This window comes from Amblyomma mixtum, chromosome 1, assembly GCF_055824585.1.
Source record: "Amblyomma mixtum isolate Tamu chromosome 1, ASM5582458v1, whole genome shotgun sequence".
Lineage (NCBI taxonomy): Eukaryota > Metazoa > Arthropoda > Arachnida > Ixodida > Ixodidae > Amblyomma > Amblyomma mixtum.
In genome coordinates, this window is record NC_143012.1 from 254,353,945 (window position 1) to 254,374,775 (window position 20,831).

The following is a 20,831-nucleotide window of genomic DNA, read 5'->3' on the forward strand; positions in this document are numbered from 1 at the left end:
CAGGCCGGCGTTCGCAAGCGCGCACCCGAGCTTCGTCAGCTTCGTCTTCTGTCTTCCTTCTGTCTTCTGTGCCCCAGCGGCTAGCGCTTCTTCTGAATGGCTGCATAATTAGCACCCTTATGCGAAAGTTTTAAGAGCGTTGTCTCATAAAATATGCATGTGGCGGAAAGCACAACCTTAGAAGAGTACATAGCTCTATTCGCTTTCGCACGCAGGCTATTTAAAAAAAAATAATTATTGAATGAAGGGCCCATCGCGCAGGCATTACTCAATGTCGTACAACACTGTTGAATGTAGTAGCTAACAAGATGAGCAGCTCACCCTGCGGCTCAATATATTTTTTGGAAACCTCACTAATCTTTTTTCAAGGAGTATAGCTTTGTTGGACAATAATGCGTTTATTTTCTCTTTGAGCAAGATAAGAAGAGCAAAGAAATTTGATCCGGTTTTTTTTTAATGCGGAAGTGACTCTTGCCGGGACATTAGCTTGAGAGGAGTGATGCAAGAATATTGGGCAAAGTGACACCAAAGAATGAAATGCGCTTCAGTATGAAAAGATATTGGTGTTTTTTTTTGTGTGTGTGTTCTTTATGCAGGGACTGCTCTGAACATTAGACGCAGAACTGGAATGCTCCTCTGGTGTACAGCAAACGACTGCTGCGGGTGACTTTTTTTTTTCTCTTTTCTAACTTCAAGTAACACTCTGGTTCTTGGCATGTGGACTTCAGCATGTGTGCGATGTTTTAGAAACAGGCATTTTTTTGGCGTCCCATCGAGCCACACTGTGCATTGCTGCCTTCTGCCAGAAGACGGACTGTTTTGGGGTTTACTCAATTTGGTGCGTGAGTCTTCCTCGACGCATCCTCCCCTGCGGGCTACGACCAAATTGGAAAGCAAGGAACAGTGGCGACCACCGGGCAGTATCTAGTTCTAAACAAAAAACAAATAAAAGAAGTAGATGGTAGAAGAGTCGCTAGGATGGCAAATCCGCTCAAACAAGGCGACTTTAAATTCTGCGTGCGGCATCGTCTGTCTCAAGGGACTTTCCTAATTTGCTTTTCGTTGTAACGGCAGTTCCCTGTGGTTTCACTGTAATCGGTGCTTTTGAATTTCAAGCTGGTTATTGTGTGTTCTTTTTTTGTGTGGTCCGACTCAGGTCTGTTGCAGCATAAATAAGCGCAAAAGCTGAAGCTGACGAATGTCTTTGTTTTCTGTGCTGTTAGTGTGGGGTGTATGGCATTCAGGGAGTAGATTTGTGTTGCCTATATTGACAACAGTCGCTAACTTTTCCATGGCTTGGACCAGTATGAAAATATTACTTTTTATTCAATGTAGTGACACGTATCTCCACTGGTAATGTCTATGGGCGCCTCCCAAATCACTATCTTTGGTGTTGTTTTGGGGGGATGCCGACGGCGCCTTCGCTAACTTCCCACCTGCAACATTCCCCAGTGTTGCGAAAATGAGCGAGAACGGTTAAATGCAGAAAGATCATACGAGACCGCTTCACGCGGCCCCATCAAAAAGTGCTGTTTTCAGGTACAATATTTCTTATCTGAGAACGTGACTTTAATTGGTCTTGTCGTATATCATCCTGTTTGTAATTTCAGAGTTTTTTACACGGCGCTTCATTGTTTCGGTTGACGAGCTAGCAGCTTTTCATATATTTCCACGACAAAAAAGTAGGACTAAGAATCGTCTGCAGACTCCTGCGAAAAGAGGGATTATTTCATGGCGCACTCAACAGCACACAGCTAACGAAGGTAGATGCCAGAAATGCTAGGAAGTAATCCTTATTTATTCATGAGCCAACTAGCCCAAAAGAAAAGGCTGCTAAAATTCTTGCGTGTTTGTTCACTTGCAACTAGCAATCAGTGTTGAGCGGTACCTATAGTAAAACGAATGTCCACCATACTTTTCTGTTCGTTCCCGCGTTATTGCGCGTTACATTATAGCTTTCACGGTAGCGTATTATCCTTGGCTGAAGCCAATATTTGCGGTCTTGTAAATTTTACTGTGGTGTTTTGTTCTCCACCTGAAAGCTTCTTCTTAGGTACTAGTCACTTAAGAGTTTATATTACCGAGCGCATAGACGACAGACAGGGAAAAACAAGGAGCCTTTCAGGACTCCGCACTTCATCCGCGTCATACTTAAAATGTTTCTTTGAAACGGACGCTAAATTTATAACTGAACCTGCTTTTTCGGAGAAGCTCTAGAATAGATTGACACTCCACAGGCGCAGGCACCACCTCACGCTCTGCGCAGTCGCTTCACAATTGGCGACTACGGATGCAATTCTGCGAATAAAACTTTGGCCGGCTACTGTCGCAGGCAACGCGCTGCATTCGACTGTGAAATAGCGTTCTCTCAATATTAGCCTCGCGTGGGGTGGCAACTGTGAAATAACGTTCTCTCAATATTAGCCTCGCGTGGGGTGGCGTGGGGTGGCTTCAGAATCGGGTTTCTTTTAGACAGTGTAAAGTTGCTTCCTTTTATTCTCCGTTTGGCATCCGCAACATAGTCCAATGTGCCTTCAGATGTAATTTCTTTAGTTCAAGACTAACTCCTGCAGCGCGTATTGTCCTAATGTCAGAAGCATGTAGAAAGGAACACTTACTTGTGCTCAAAAGAAATCTAGAAATATTAGTGAAGTCTGCACTGGACATATTTCAGCTCTGCTTGGTGGAAACAAATACTGAATTATTGGATAAAATGCATGTATATGAACACGCGGCGCACTTAATGTCAGGCCTCCTTCATTTAAAGATTGGAGGCTACCGCAAAAAAAAATTAATCCCTCTTTGTGGTATATCTTCGCACGCATATAGTGTTCGACTGTTGTATCAGCCATCACGATCTCGGTTGCAACTTTCATTGGTTGTTCGGATCTTCATACTGCTAGGCCAGAAGCCCTGGTGCAATTTGCTGTTATTGATCAAAACGTAGCTTTCTAACTAGCCGGAATTTTTTCATCTAGTTTTTCTCATTCCTGCTTCTTGCTCTTTTCTAACATTGAGCATATCGACAGGGTGCTAGCTTATTCTGCGAATTTGTCTGTCCGATAAGCAGATACACACACGCCTAAACTCCCGTACTTACGCACACAGACGCGCGAACAAGATTTCTACCATACCACTCCGCCGCACTGCGAGTGCGCGCACATATGCCTTGAGAACGCCGCTCATCATGAAAGCGACAAATAAAGCAAAATGGGGGCAAGATGTCTGCGTGTTTGGGTTGCACTCGCTAGTCGAGAAGCAGTCGTAAGGCATGTGCAAGGAGGCGTTTATTGGTCAAATGTTTAGGGGAATCCCCCAAGGTGGAGTAGATTTGTAATAAGGGAGTAATTACTCATTGACATCCACCCAAGCGCAGCCATACGGCTACAAAGGAAAGGACTGCTCCGGTGTAACCGTGTTCCCGGGTTCGAACCCCGGACCAGGACGAATTTTTCTTTAACTGCGAAGTTCCTGAGAAAGCTGTATAGCTGTCCTTTGTAGCTGTATAGCTGCGCTTGGGTGGATGTCAATGAGTAATTGCTCCCTTATTACGAGGCGTTTATTCCAAGCTAGTCTGTCTTCCTCCTCGTGTGTATGGAAATGCCTCCGCATCGACCTCTTTCGGCCTTGTTCCTTGGAATCTAACGTGCCTCCCAGTCATGTCACCACTTCTACATGTCTGGTGTGCTCAGAGCTGCCCACCTATACCCCTACGCTTAGTCAAGCCACGACGGGAGTGGTGGCATAGCCTTGAAAACTTAGCGAAACGTTCTGAAGCGTTCTTGGCGTGCTGTCTTTCGCCACTTCCTTCGCCCCTTCGCCGCCTTAAGTGTGATGTTTCGTCTTGCGTCGTGGCGTCTCGCGCTGCCTCTTCGAGCGAAGAGCGAAGAAAAGGTTGTGCCGTCGACGCAAGAGACGTCTCTCGGGGCTGGCGTCGTCAAGTTCTCGAGTCTTAACGCCTGTCTGGGCAGAGCTGACGAAGATTATGTGTGGGGTGTAACGCTTCAAGAATAATTGTCACCCCCCGGCGTCACTAAGTAGCCCAGCTCGCTCTGTGGAGGAACTCAGAGCGGGAAACGGACACATCAAAATAAAAAGAAAGGTCCATAGTGGACTGAGCAAAGGCGCGAAATATTTGGCACCCGATTCCATTCCACAAGCTTGCAGCGCCGCACGCTAGAGTGCGTCTGCGACTAAGTTGTCGTAAATGACTAAGGCGTGGCTCTTATTTCCCTCCGGTGAGCTCTCTGGTAGGAATGAAGCGAAAGGGACGCAACGTAAAGGCTAAATAACGTACGATCCCCGTTTGAAAAATTAGGCTTTGCTATCTGTTTGCCGGTTTTCTTTACCTCCGCATGTCTTCCTGCTTATGAATAGAAAGCGTTCGCGTTAAGCTGGAGATGCGGGTCCGCCCTAAGACGGAGTGTGATTAGTTGGTTATTTACGCACTTCATCTTAACTAAACTAAACGTATAACATATGAATTTTAAGAGTTATCTCCTGAGCATAAATAATGACCCCTACTCACACACAGTACCCTCTACAACGGTAGAAGTGAGCACTGTCTTGAAAACCCAATCTAAGAGATCTAGTGAGCCCCACGTTATAAAAGCACAATTTTCAACCCTTCTTAGCCAGGTGCTTAAGGGGGCGTCATCCGCATCTCGTCCAAAGCTTAAGTAGTGCCTTCGGCTCCCTTCACGCTAATAACGCAACTGCAATCGAAGCTTTTCACTGCTTAGATATGAAAACAGCGTCGCATTCTATTTTCTGAAGTCGCTTGCAGGTTCTGGAATTGTCCAGTTACACCCTCCAGTTGCAGCGCACACTACCGCCGAATGTATGGACGGGGCAAATTCACGCAAATACCAGTTACATACACGGCTTGCAGGCTCGTGGCGATGACTGAGTGATCTCAGGCGTTAGCAAAGGCAACGCCTCCATCTATCTCAGTGTTAGCCAGATTGCCCACTTCAAAATGGGATATGTTCGGATGCCTTGGTTTGTTTACTCGTCGAGATCTGACATCCCTAATAAGGAGTGGCGGCTTTCGGTGAAGCGCGACCTGCTGGCATGGCTGCCGAATATTCTGAATAGCTAAATTGATAGATCTTATTGAATGGCATGCTCTAGGACTCGGTTTGGGGGCTAGTGATACCTTATGTCGCAAATAATAGTGGCGATTGTACCTAATTTCAACAAGGGGAAGCTTTGGGCCAGTTGGCCCAAAGCTTGGGCCCAGGGCTCGTCCTGTCCTCTTCTCGATCTTCAGTCCTGTCAAGTTTGCGGTTATTCCTCCTCCCCAACGTACCTAATTTGTTTATCAATTTGTTACTTATAATGCTACAGTTCGGTTATACTTAAACTCCGCCCTAATGGTTTGTATCAATATAGGTAATGTGTTAATGCCCATATATGCTGCATTGGTCATTCTCTGCTAAACATTCATAGATCCCAGAGAGTCATCGTACTATTCCTGGGGGTAAACCATGGCAGGTGCTGTCATCGGTGCCCAGGTTGCTTTTTCCGAGCAATATCTCGCGACCGACCATTAGTTTAACTGCCAACTGTCATGGTTATTTCCTATTTTTAGTATATTATTTTTAATAACACTATATTAAGCGCCGGCTTGAGGAGAAAGAAGGAAAAATAATTGGGAAATGAAAAGAATGAAAAGAAACCAGCCAAAAAACGGAACACAGCGAAGACACCAGGCACACACACGACGACTGGATGCGTTCTGTGAGTTTTTGTAGATGCGTTCCTTGAGCTGTTAACAATTTATCTTTCTTCCACCTTTGCTCATTTTAAGGATGCTGTGTACGTTCACAAAAAAAGGAATCTGCATCGGGGCAAGCGTAGCACCAGTATTGTGCCAGATATTTTTAGTAAAGTTTGACAACACGTTGCAACGTGTTCTTTTTGACAAACATGTGCGCAGAATTTTTAGATACGTTGATGATTTCCTGATTCTTTTGAATCTTTCACCCAGTGACTCATTGCATGTGGTTGTACTCTAGATTTCGTCAAATTTTAAAGCATGCTCGAGTACCAAATGCTTTACGTATGAACTACCCATTAACCACTCGATTAGATTTTTAGAACATCAAAAACATTTCTTGATGATGGCCATTTTTGCTGGTGCTTCCCGCCTAGGACTAAGCAGTCCTTATTACCGTACTCATCGGCTCACTCCAACATTTTGGTTTGGCTTGGTTTATTGGCGTTTAACGTCCCGAAGCAACTCAGGCTATGAGGGACGCCGTAGTGAAGGGCTCCGGAAATTTCGACCACCTGGAGTTCTTTAACATGCACTGACATCGCACAGCACACGGGCCTCTAGAATTTCGCCTTCATCGAAATTCGGCCGCCGCGGCCGGGATCGAACCCGCGTCTTTCGGGTCAGCAGCCTAGCGCCGTAACCACTTAGCCACCGCGGCGGGGCACTCGAAGATTTTCAAGAGAGGGATAGCTACGAACTGCTTGTGCAATGCACTGCAAAAGAGTTGGCACCACGGCACGCTTGCAGGCGGCCGGTTTTCCGAAAGAGCTTTTGAAGGTGGTGGCAGAAATGGTGTTGCAAAAATTAAGGTTCGAGACGTTAGAAGGGCTGACCCAAAGACAGTCGAAAAAAAGAAAAATGGAAGCGGTGGCTTATGTGCATATAATATCCCACACCATTAAAAAGGTCGCTGAAAGGCAGGGCGTCAGTGTCGTGTTTTCTGCTCCTAGCAAGCTTTCACGCCTGTGCTCGTGTGTTGCGCGTGGCAGGACTTATCATACGGTCTGTTCGACGCAGCATGAAAATCGCTATGTCACTTGTGCCACAGGTTTTGTATACAGGATTCCGCTGAGCTGCGAAAAAATGGCTGAGGCTTAACTTGGTTAAGCCTGGAGAATACGAAGCACCATCGTGTCGCGTAATTTGGAGGCGCACAACCACAGCGACGGCGCGAGGTGGGCCCCCGTTTCTCGACTGTCGTGACGTCATCGTGTCACGTGGTGTGACGTCATGTATCACGTGATTTGGAGGCGCACAACCACAGCGACGGCGCGAGGTGGGCCCCCGTTTCTCTACTGTCGTGACGTCATCGTGTCACGTGGTGTGACGTCATGTATCACGTGATTTGGAGGCGCATAACCACGGTGAAGGACTGAAGTGGTAGCTAAAGTAGTATGCTTCGCATAAAAGTGTAGATAGGGCAAACAGTCCGGTGTATTAATGAAAGACAGAAAGAGCACCACAACTCTCTGTCCCTTTCGAACGGTGCTAACTTGCCTCGATATTGCCGGGAATGCGGCTTCTACCGGTTGTTTTCTAATGTCAGTATTGTTGGCAGAGGCAAGGGAAAAGTCTAACGCGAGATCCTCTTAGTGTTCCTCATTAGTATGCAAGGGGATGATTACATCAACAATCCTTCTATCTCCCTTAAGCAGAAGAAGCTAAGCTTCTTTTCGCAACGGCGCTAGACCTAAGGTTATCTTTAGAATGTAGATTTTTGATAACTGAGCTGCGCATGCTCTGCCACTTTTTCCTGTGAAACTGTTTCCTTCATTAAAGAACAGTTGTTAGTCTAGTGGTCATATGTGTGCCTCGTCTCATCGTTGTGTTCCGTCAATTGACTGGTTTCTTTTCATGAATATGTACCAACTGACCAAGATTTCAAATGTACTGGTGCACTCTCTGCGCGTCATTTAAAGTGATAACCAGCAACCAAGGCAACCAGAAGAGAGAGCGTAATAAAGATCGGGGGTAATCAAGAAGGTGTGGACCAATCAAGCTACTCGCTCTGCGCAGGCGTGGGCTGAAATCCGAATCAGAAAATATTGTATCGTGGCTGGCACTCTGTCCATCTCGGTAGCCATATTGCATCAATGCACCAGTCACTTCCGGTTTCCACTTCTTTCTCTGTTTGATGCCATGTCCGCGATAATAAGTGTTGCTGACGCCCTACGCGCGTGCCTAACAGAACGGGTTTGCTTTTCTTCCTCTTCGCTTACTCATGCCGTCATCTGTGTGAGGCGCTTTGACTATGAGTTTAGAAGGCCTACGTACATGCCGAGTAGCGCAGGCCATTAAGCTACCCCCGCCAAATAACGTATTACATATATTGCACAAGAACCATTCTGCCAGCAATGCCGAGCTAAGATGAAGTTAACAGCCTGCACGTGATTTTTATTGGAATTAAGAGACTCAGATGAAGATGAACTAGATTTAAGCCATAAAGCCCACTGCAATGCGCTGTCATCATTAAGTCGCATGATGAGTGCGTCAGTGTGTGTAGCCTGCACATCGAATGTGTCCCGCTTTTGTTACAGTACTTAAACATTGCTAAACGATGTCACTGCCTTGGAATCAATGTTCTGCCACTTGGTACAGCTGTCGATGAACCTCCTGCAATAAATTGATATACTTATGTTCTCTAGCCAGAATATGATCACAATTTCTACCTGCTAATCATTTTGCCTCCTTGAAGTGTCAGAACAGTGCTGAACTGAAAGGCTGGACATCGGTGGGTTTTCAGATGTTGCCCAAGAGGCATCGCATATATAGCAGAATGGTTTTGGTTTATGGTTTATCGGAATTAAACATACAAAAGCGACTCAGGATATAGGGTACGCCGTATTGAAGGGCTCTGCAAATTTTGTCCGCCTAAGGTTCTTTAACATGCACTGACATCACGCAGTACACGGGCCTCTTGCCTCTTGCCTCTAGCGTTTCGCCTGCATCGAAATGGGACCACCATGACCGGTATCGAACACACGTCTTTCGGGCCAGCTTCCAAGCGCCATAATCACTGAGACTTTGCGGTGGCCATGGGCAGCAGAAGACCAGCCAGTTTTACCGTACCATACGAAAACTCATTGCAGTGTCGCCGCCATGGAGGCGTTGTGCTGTTTAGGACGAGTTAGCAGTATTTAATGCTGACCGCAGGGACCGCATTTTCATCAGGTGAAACGCAAGAACGGTTCTGTTGGTGGAGATACCAATTGAGCTCAAAGAGCAGCAGGGGACCGAAATTAAAACAAAGTCCCGCAAGGACAGCATGTTTCATACCACGGGCCATTTTGCAGCGTTGAGAGCATGACACTATTACATAACTAGTGCAGGAATCAATCAATCCTCTCGTTTTCAGCAGCTACACTTATTAAAATAGACTTAAAATACAGTACACGTATTAACACTAGAGTTTGAAGAGAAACAGAGCAGAAAATGTGAGCCGCTCTGACCGCGCCTTTCCTCATCCTTCGGAGGGATTCTTTCAGCGGCGCTCCCAATATCATGTCGAAACATTAAACTGTCTTTCCTACGTCCTGCTCCACATAATGGAGAAAAAAACCACAAGGATGCATGTGGTACCAGAAGTTTTTGCAAACTTTTTCCACCAATCTCAGGTTGCGTTGTCAAGTTTAGTGGGAAATTCAACTACATCTGCATGTTTTTTATTCGTCAAAATTCCCATCTTGCTAATTCCCACAGATAGGCTCGTCTTTCTGAAAGCTACTCGGCTAGCTTTATGGCTAAGTTCTAACTGTGGGCCTTTTCACCTCTTAAAATGAATCAAGAGAGGTGCATAACTCTTCCCATTTGCTGCTGCCCTAGCCGGAAATGTTGATAGTGAGAGGAACTTCCTGAATCTCCCTGAATAAAGTCCGCTCTTTAGCGCTCCTCGAGTTGACGTTCATAGTTTAATTTTAACTCTCCTTTACACTCGATCTCCCTCTGCGCAGTAAAATTAACGCGGAATAAGAGCCTGAGTGCCATTCATAAAAACAAATTCGGACTAGATAAGTTAGATAAGAGTACTGCACGCACCGTGTTCGTCGAGAGGTTTAGCGGAGCTAAGTGTTTAATGAATGTTTAATGAACCCCTCTAGAGCAGGCTCCCAAATTGGAAAAGCAACATCGGAATGCTGCCAGACCTTGCACCGCGGAAATGTAGCTGATCAGCTCGGAATGAAACGAGCACACCCCTGCTATTAAGTGCAAGCGCTGTCATTGCAGTCCAGGTGCGTGCGTACTCATAAAACATTGAAAGAGCCACGCGTAAAGGATTACAAGTGAGTGCAATTATCGCGAGCTCTCTGCCTAATGGCACACAGTGCCAAGAGTTGTATCACGTAAGAAAACTGCGCTTAGGGAACGCCGTACAACGGAAATAGTTGTTCATTCCGGCTTTTCGTCGCGATGGTTTGGTAAGGCATGCTACTGTGTGGGCCAGTGTCGCATTGCATAATGTGGTACAGTATGGCATGGCATGGCATGGCATGGCATGTCATGGCATGGTATAATGTGACATGAAATGATATATTATGATACGGCATGATATACTGTTGTATCGTATCGTATCGTATCATATCGTACCGTATGATATGGCAAGATGTGGTAAGACATGGTGTGGCATGGTATGGTATGGTATGGTATGGTATGGTATGGTATGGTATGGTATGGTATGGTATGGTATGGTATGGTATGGTATGGTATGGTACGGTATGGTATGGTATGGTATGGTATCAATACCATACCATACAATATGCAGATGACACGCTTTTACTATCTCGTCATACTAATTACCATGGTATGGTATGGTATCAATACCATACCATACAATACGCAGATGACACGCTTTTAGTATCTCGTCATACTAATTACCATCAAGTCGTGGGTGAATTACAAACTGACATGTAAATGTTATCAGTTGGTACCGTAACAACTTAATTTATATTAACCAAAATGAAACTAAATTAGTCTGTTTTCACGATCCGCTGAAATATGTTTCTGTCATCACTCCAGTGTTTCTTCATTCTCCTCTGTGTAACAATTGCTCTTGCTCTCCTATTCCATACCTCTCAAGTGTCAATTATCTCGGTGTCCATTTCGATTCTAACATCTCCTGGAACACTCATTTGGCTAACGTTTGTGAATGGCTGCGCAAAATAGCCTGCCTGCTATATTCTATTAAAGCACTATGCCCAATTTACATAAGGAAAACAAGAGCACATGCATTGGCGTACACTGTGCTGCGATACGGAATTTGTTCTTTTTATTTCTGTTCAGTGTTTTGGCGCAACAAAGTGAATTCTTTACTAAAACCTATAATTCGGGCTGTGATGTATGGTGTGCACATTACTAATAATTCCAATCTTTTTTCATGCTCGCATATGCCTTCGTTCAGGCTATTATTCAAAGAAACTATGATTCTTATGTATATATGGAACAATGAATTCTGCCTCCCGTATGTCCCCGCCATAGCATTACGTCCACGCGACCGCTTTACCTCGCCCAGAGTACGGACAAGATATGGTAAACGTGTCCGTGTCTTTTATGTACCTGATGTGTTGAACGACCTGCCAGATAATGTTTTATTTTTTCAGCACTCGGAAAGAAGTGAAATCTGCTATCTTTGATTTGTATGTGTAATTTTGTTTCTTTTCTTTTTTTTCTGCCTTTTTTTTCTCCCCGTCCATTCTCACTGCCTTTCCTTAGTTTCATTCTTTGTGCAGTATTGATTAACTGTGCCGTTCCCTGCCTTGCTCCATTCTGCCGAATACTGCCCCACAAGCCCATTGTTGGCTTGGGCAGGCTCGTATGTGTACTATGTAATTTTTTCAAATAAACAATTATTATTATTATTATTATTATTATTATTATGGTATGAAATGGAATGGTATGGTATGGTATGGTATGGTATGGTATGGTATGGTATGGTATGGTATGGTATGGTATGGTATGGTATGGTATGGTATGGTATGGTATGGTATGGTATGGTATGGTATGGTATGGTATGGTATGGTATGGTATGGTATGGTTTTTTGGAGTTTAACGTCCCTAAGTCACTCATATATTACGGACGCCGATGAGGTTTGGTTTGGTTTATGGGGTTTAACGTCCCAAAGCGACTAAGGCTATGAGAGACGCCTTAGTGGAGGGCTCCGGAAATTTCGACCACCTGGGGTTCTTTAACATGCACTTACATCGCAGAGTACACGGGCCTCGAATTTCTCCTCCAAAGAAATTCAGCCGCCGCGGCCGGGATCGAACCCGCGTCTTTCGGGTCAGCAGCCGAGCACCATAGCCACTGAGCCACCGCGGCGGCGGACGCCGATGAGGCACGGCTGCATATAATTTCGACTACCTGGGGTTTTTTAACGTGCACTTCCATCACAGAGTGCACGGATCTCCAGCATTTCGCCTGCATTGATGAGACTGCCAGGGCCGGGATCGTACCCGTGTTTCGCGAGCCAGTAGACGAGCATCATAACCGCTGAGCCAACGCGGGTATGGTATGGTATGGTATGGTATGGTATGGTATGGTATGGTATGGTATGGTATGGTATGGTATGGTATGGTATGGTATGGTATGGTATGGTATGGTAAGTGGGATCTGCCGTCCTAAAGCTGCACATGGCGCTATGAGAGACTAGTGGAGGACTGCGCGTTAATTTCGACCACCTCAGGTTGTTTTCACATGCACTAACATCGCACAGGAACACTGGCTCTGTTACGTTTCGCCACCAGCGAAAGGCAGCCAACGAGGCCGAGATTCGATCGTGTGACTTTGGTCCCAGCAGCCGAACACAATGACCAGCAGCCTACTGGGGCAGCTACGCACTGATGCGCTCCAAGCCTTGCATTTATGTGTTCTCCACATGTTTCTTCCTCTTGAATGAAACGCGTAGTAGAAAACACGTGCTAGAAAACTGAGTTATTTTCCTTCCTTTTAGTGACTTGCCGCCGCGTACGGTACAATTCCTCAGAGAGTACCTGTGATGTTTCTGTCGAGGCATTTTTTTAAGATGATTTGAGCACAAAGTTTGTCGAAAAGGGAATTGTTACGTTGTTTCAGGACAGTTGACAAATCTAAATTGTCGCATTCTTTTTTTTTTTTCAATTTACGATAGGTGCCAAGCTACTGCAGTGAGAAAGGGTCGGAATTAGAGAATTTAAGGCCGGAATTAGGGAATTTTCAGTTAAGCCATGGAACGTTGCTGCTTCGTATCCTGAGTAAAGTTCTGCTTACGACCAGGTCCGAGAAGCGAGCACTAGCATTTCACACTGTGTCAGACGCCCAGGCAATCGCGACTTATGGAAAGACATATTTCGCCTGAATACGTATACATTTTCGGTCGCAGGATGCGCTCAAACTTAGACATAACAAACAGGTAATAGCGACAAGTTAAAAAAGCTCTTTTCAATTCAACAGCAAAGATTTAAGATGAATTCCTACTTTTGAATCTTTCAAGCACGAGGTAGGAAAGAAAAGAGGGACAAAACTTTTCCAAAATGAGTGATGTTCTGGTCGCTGGATTATGTAGTCGGGTTGAGGGTCGTCTCAAAGGCAGTATGGTGAATGCCCGGCAATTATGCTGTGAGGTGCGAAGCGTGGACGATGTTATTGAAAGATAAAATTTTGAAGTGATTGATCTTCTTGAGAGACTCTACGAGCAGCCTCATTGCTGTTAAATAAAGATAGCTGTTGTTAATTAAACGTGCTGCAGACCCTTGAATCCTTGTTAGCAGTTATTCATTCAAATCTGTGCTTTCAAGAGTTATAATTAGTTACCGTTTCAGGTAATAACTCATCGATAAACTGATAAAATTTGAGTTAACACTCATGCGGAACACAGTTTTGAACGCTGTGAAGGTTGCGATTTTCGTCCATAATTCGTGCGTCTTGCCCAGTAGACCAAATAACTGAGGCAAATGTAAGTTGCCTAAAAAAAAAGAACACGAGGCAACATTTGCCGGGGATATGCATTGAAGGCACATAAATATATGGATAGATCATGCGCGAAGTTGTTAAAGACTCGTAGAGAAGTAAAAAACAAAAATATACGGATGCACTGTTCATATCACTAAACCATGAAAAAAAACTGCAAAAAATGAACAAATATCCTGAAAGTTGGCCTAGCAAGAAAATAAGACAAAGGTATACATAGGTAGCAGAAGCGTCCATCGCACAAAAGGCGCCCAACAATAGAGAAACACAAAAATATAGAAAATTCTACAAGCAGCCCTAAAAGAAGCGCCATCATCCATGCTAGATCACAAAAATATATCAGAGATGTAAGTAGCAAAAAAAACTAAGATTGAGCGACAAACAAGCTCGCAGGCTGCGGGTGCTATCTGCCCCGATGCTTCCTGCGGAATGGACACCGGACGGGAAGCCCATTTTCTCATTGTCGCCAGCCGAAAAGTGAAAGCCTGCTCTCATCCTCTCCCGTCCCTGCACGTTGTTTGTACCTGCATTCTGGTTAGAGGGCGAGGGTGAAAGGTGGGAACAGCAGCTAATGCGATCGTCTCACTTGTGTTCGCGGGGGCGAGCGCCTTCAGGGATAAATTTATGTTGATGGATATCCTTGTCTAGCAGGGCGCGTTGCCCGAGCTGCGTCGGGTCGCCCGCATGTCAGCTCTGCTATAAAGAACGCAACGAGTTTAACGCTGCCAGCGGCCGAGATACCGCTGAACCGGCACTATTTTTAGGTCCCCAGTTCGTCCCTCACCACAGAGAACAGTTTCATATCTCCATTTCAAAAGCAGCAATGAGGCTTGTGCAGTCAATTTACTTAAACATTTGGGCAAAAAGATTGAATGTATATTTAAATAGTGCCAATTCTTAGTCATTTCTTACATAGAAATTTCACCTATTAGTTGAAATCTTCTACCTGCGAACTACAGTAGGAGGCCAAGGGATTGTGAATCCGCGAAGTGTGCATTTTGATGTCGTTGAATTCCTACACCTTGGGACAGTAATAAGGAGGAGGTAAAATTTCTCTTCGCATGTGCATTAACTATTTCTCTCCTAGCACATAAGGCCTACGATATAAAGAAAAACTTATGAAAGCATGAAAATCCTACGGAGCTAAAAATAAACGCGCTGAAAACAAGCTCTGCTCAATAAGAAACCTTTGAGGAATTTTTTACCTAAGCCTTACCTGCCGGTAGAGTGTTACCCCGCCTCAGAAATTATAGGAAACTGTTTAGATGCGGAAGAGACGTTACTGAATATTCGATATTAGTCTACAATAGCCAACCATTTAACGGTTCTTTTCTATGAAAGGGGAGAGCAAGATATAGAGAATGCGCTCGGGTTATTTAACCAAAAAATCGGCTATCGGAAAAAAATAAACTTAGCACGCGGAGTTTACAGGCATGTATCGTGAGTCGTGATTAACACCTGACGGTAGCAAATCAACGATGTTCAGTAGTAATTCTGGGGAAAAAAATTCAGCGGTAAAATAATGCTGAGATTGTTTTACAGCAGCAGTGCCGCCGGTTCAGCTACAGTGCCGTTTTCGAGCTAACGGAAAACTTCAAGACTGCGCAGATGGCCGTAAATTTTTTAAGGCACAATATCGCGACTTCTCGCATCCCTGAAACCTTATGCTTATATACAGAACTCGAAGAAATTCATGATTTTGTGAGCTTTAAGAGGAGTTCGTCGTAAGACAGCCAAATTTGTAGAAGGGGCCGAAGTACAATGTTGTTCCGAATATCGGATTCAAGACCCGCCACCACGCCCACAGCCTAATCATGTGTATAGTCTCCCATAGCTCTGAAGAGTAGCTCTGAGAAAATAAAACGGAAAGCCACAAGTACAGGTGCGCAGGCGAAATAGAGAGTAGTGACGAATGCTACAACGGGTGACCGAGGTTACCAGAATGTTGCCAGGAGGCATCACAATCGAAGGAAACTTTCCCTTGTTGCTCAGTTACGGAGAGCTAGGGCCTGTTTGTATCCTGAGCCGATTGGGATACCTACTACATTTTCGACATTCACAGGCGAGAAGTGCGCGCCAAGGCTCTCAATAAACAATACAAGGACCACGAACACACCACATACGTTGACGCCACTGAATGTACTGGTAAGGCAGTTTTTGTTACGACATCTGTATCCCCCCTACTGGCTCTCTTGTGTCCGTGGTGTTTCCACTCCCACCCCGGAAGAGACAAAAAAATGCGCGATAGCCATGGCCTTAGCTTCCACATTAAGTACTACCGTGATTAGTGACTTGCTGTGTGCAGTGCGTAGCTTTCCCAAAGGCCGAGTTTCCCCCGCTGCTCTTTCTACCCTTCGGTGAGTCACAATCGAGAGCCGCACCATGTGTATCATCTGAATGCCCGCTCACACTCCGCAAGCTCCAGAAAAGTCGGCTGCACACTAGGTTGCTCGTGGTCTCACCCACCGTGCAGGGCCGTTGGCGGTCTTCCATGCGGCATCTTCAGTGAAAGTGCGGTTTGTCTCGTACCACAGCGTCACAATGCATCACCGACTCGAACGACTCTGGTTTTCACCGGGTGATAAATCTACCACAAGATCTTAAGCGGTCCTTTGGCAATCGCTCAAACGCTGTCTCCCCCTACGCCGGCCCATTACGCTGCCATGTTTCCAGGGGCCCAGAGCACCGACTGTGCCCTCTGCGGCCATCGCGCCGATACAGGCCACATCCTGCAGGCTTGCGCCGCTGATCTTCCTGAACCAGAGCTGCAACTCAGTACTTTTGAGCAGTGGGACCAAGCAGTGCTTAGCACGGACCTGATTGTCCAAACTCCGGGCCATCAAGCGAGCCACTTAGGTCATCACTAAGCGATGTCTTTTGATCACCTGTGCTTGGCCTTAAGTTTCGTTGCTATTTTCTTAAAATTAAGATTTTTTTTCTCTCCCTCAAGCCCTGGTCATCGCACATGCAGTACTGAAGGCAGGGTTCCCCCGAGAAAAACGTTCAACCAGGTAATGCGTGTTCTTGAGGATTATGCGTCCATCCCCTCCCGACAACTAAAGACGGCAGGCGGACGGAACGCTCCGTGATTTGTTTCCGCTTACAGCTAACACGAAACAATTCACAAACCCTGAAATCGCACCTGCATTAGTGGAGTCATTCACAAGAGTTTTCTACAATTACAGCGCGTAATTAGTCAACAAACACGCGACAACTGACAGAAAAATGCGCCGTTTGATGAGAAATCTGGAGGCAATTTCTCATAGCGATGTGGCGTTGAGAGTCCCTGACTGTTCTATTCGGGGTACGCGTTTGAAACCTACAAGTGTTGTCATTATTTATGCGTGAACATTTTAGCCCCGTTTTCTTTGTTTTTGATAGGCGCAAGGTTCTATTTCATATAAAGTCATATTTCTGCCACTTCAGTTTAAAACATTGTGTCTTTCGTGAGGTATTAAGGTTTTAATTAGGGCTAGCATGTTCATGTTATACTTAGAGACAAAGCGCGAAAAAAATGAGGTCGAACTAAAGGCACACTTAGGGAAAGGACCCCGGCGCGGTGGCTAAGTGGTTACGGCGCTCAGCTGCTGGCCCGAAAGACGCGGGTTATATCCCGGCCACGCCGGCTGAATTTCTTGAAGGCGAAATTCTAGATGCGTTAACACGTTTTGGCGGGCTAGTTGGTTAAGCATCTTGAATAAACAGCGCGAACTAAGACGAGCACAAAAGACAAGAAAATGGACGACAGCGCTGTGTCGTCCATTTTCTTGTCTTTTGTGCTCGTCTTCGTTCGCGCTGTTTATTCAAGAAATTCTAGAGGCCCGTGTGCTGTGCGATGTCAGTGCACGTTAAAAGAACCCCAGGTGGTCGAAATTTCCGGACCCCTTCACTACGGCGTCTCTCATAGCCTCAGTCGCTTTGGAACGTTGAAGCCCAATAAACCAATAGACCAAAGTTATGGAAAGGTAGGGCGTTGAATGCAAACTAATTTGTTTACCTAAGAAAGTGCGTATTAATAGCAACAGCCTTGCGTGAAAAACAAACTCGCTATAACTTTGTAATGGTGTCACTAGCTGTCCAAGATGTATGTAAAAAAACCGAGAGGTGTACGTCTCCCAAAACAAGGTTTACTGAAACAATCAACAACAACTTCAAAACTGAAAGAAAAGCGTTTACGTCACATAGATAGGCACTGCAAAAATCAGGCAGAGTTCTCACAACAGGTGGTGTTCAGAATAACTCCGAGTAGTTTCTAATTAGTCTTTTGAGTCCATGTAGCAGTCGAATGAAGGACAATTAAAACAGTCCAGCGGTGCTTAAGTTTGATGGTGGTGAGGAATGTCGCTAGCGAAGACTTCGGCGGGGCCTGTGGAGCGCAGCCGAAGTATCGTCTCGTCGGTCAGGATCGGCGCCTGGATGCGTCGGCCTAGGAGGGTAGCCACAGTGGGTGTTACCTAGGCAGCCGTCAAAACTGGACTCCCTTTGTCTCCCTTTGGGGCGGCCGCACGGAGGGGACGCCGTTGCATACCGTCCTCCTCGCCCCGCAGGCGCGTTGCTACATTCGTGATCATCTAGAGATGCCAGTTTAACAAGCAGAGCATACGTTACTTTTCAAAGCAACATAAATAAATTCCCGTAACACACTGAGCGTTTATGCGTGTTTCCTGCAAGGAAAGACATTGTTCTTAATCGGGCTAAGTGAAAGAGATACACCGTCTAGGTTCTTATATACACTGAGATATAATGTATGGTCCAGGTTAACGAATGCTTTTAGAAAGTCATTGAACCTTTTTTTTAAATGGGATTTTACGTGCCCGTCCGTGGTTGTATAATGAAATTTCAGATCTCTGAGTGCAGTTACTACAGATACAAAACATGCAACGGAGAAACATATAAAAGTACCAATTCATTTAAGCCTCAACATGAACAAAAATCGTTGTGCCTCATACTACAGCAATGCTTTTCAAAGGGTACTTTATATAGAAACCTGCACAAAAGCTGCAAACAACTCATACACGCAGCTTTCTACTAGGGCTGCTGCAGATAATGTCTGGATGGAAAAGGAGAGATACCCCTTTGTTCCTGCTTCGCGTGATTACAACACGCCCAAAGCCCTATAGGCAGCAGTTATCGCCACGTCTCCCGCTTTTAAATTCAGTCGTACGGTGGTTTGCTTCTACGCACATTTAAATTGATCGCGGCATTTGATCACGCCACAGGAAATATTGGTCTCCCCGTCGTTCATAAAACAAATTAAAAACACTTGGTGTGGTATGGGAGGAATTTTTGTATACTGAGCTCGATGTGCGCATATAACAGTCACTTATCCACCATTGCACTGGTATATATTCTGTGCGAAAAACGCACAAACAAAAACTGCGCTCAAAATCAATAATATTTTTTTTTACTTATGCAGTCACTTAATCTAGAGCCGAAGCGAATCGCATACACCTGCCGTGATATTCCCAGTCTCAGTGTCCACATTTCTCTTTTTTCTTCATGTACGTTTCACGTGGAAACACGCTTGAAATAACCTCTCACGCGCAGTGAATTCGGCAGAAACTCTGGTTTTGGGCGCCGAGAGACGGCATGTAATAAAAGAAAAAAAGATAGCGCAGCTGAGTGCAAGAATCGAGTTTTCTGGTCAAGCTGAGCCTGCTGAAAAGTTGGAGTTACTCCGGGGCAAAGAAAAACCGCTTAACGAGGCGTAAATCAAATATAATGGCCGAATTTCGGGGATTTAGTTCGGTGCATCGCTTTTTTTTCCTTACTTCGCGAACTCCCGCCGCCATATAACATGCGTTGCGTGGCTGAGGGCCGGAGTCGGGGCATCGCGGCGCGCAGTTTTATTAGTTTCGGCGGCTTTCCAGAAAACCACCAGCCATACCAGAACGACCAGAAATTGCTTCCTTGGGCGCGTTTTGAGATCCGCTCCTCACGCAATCCTACTTCTACGCACTTGGTCGACCACTGGGTCCGTTTTCATGCGCTTTTCCACTTGGTTCTGGCATCTTGCCGAGAAGAGGACCGTTACGGCCGCAAATTTACGGGAAACCGTTCAAAATTGTGAAGAAATGTATAACGCAGTGGTTTCAGCCTTACCTTTATGGTAATGTCCCCAGTTTTTTTTTTGTTTTGCCGGGATAACCAGCGCTTATTCGTTGCTGGCGCACGTATGGCCCCATTTTCGAGCATTCGTTAACATAAATTTTCTCTCCACACTCGCCATGGGCTTTTCGTTTCTTAAAGCGCCTCTTGGCAGTCCTATCTATGTGCAAATATGGAGGTTACTTTTGCAAATGTTTCTCAAGGAGACTTTATGTGTAAGGGGTTCTTGGCTGGCTTAACACCTAGAAGGCTACCGACTGCAGGGGAACGAAGTGACACATCCGCAGGTGGGGCTGGAAGGCAGTGAGATGTCAGCGAAGCAGGGCTTCAGGATGTCGTTCATCTCAGCAGAGATGCAAATGATACGTGCTATTCTCTGCGAATGACGTTATAGATTGTTAACATCAGTGCAGCTTTGTGATAACGTTATGTTACTTCAATGAACCCAAACCGTTTTCAACACTAGGACTAGACCGGATATGCACCGGGCTTAATGTGGAAACTGTGGGCGTTTGTTTTTCAACCTGCAAAGCTCTGTCATGCGCTCCAGGAAGCTCGAGATAAAATAAATCACCTTTTATTAACTTTATGTTTGGTCGAAATTGCTCACCGCCTAATACGAAGACCCTGTGCGAAAGAAATAAAAAAAGAAAAAACCCAGACTGCTCATACTCTCGCGGTCAGGACCAGGAGTCAGTCAGGCAGTCAGAACGTGGCCCAAACTGCCACATTGGTAAGAAAGAGTGCCGTTACCTAACGGTTGATTATTTCGCAAAGCTGTTTGCAGCAACTTCCGCTATTTCTTTAAAATTGCGCGCTTCCAGAGCCGCATAGTTGAAACTAGGAAGGAAGAAGCCCATCATTCTATGACTCATTATATATTCACGTGGTCATTCGTCTGTGCTGCTTACACATCGAGATTTAGCTCGGTAAAGCTGCCGAATGTGGTGCTCTCCCTGCTACAGTTCTAATCACGAAGGAAGAGTTTTTGCGGAGGTGGGG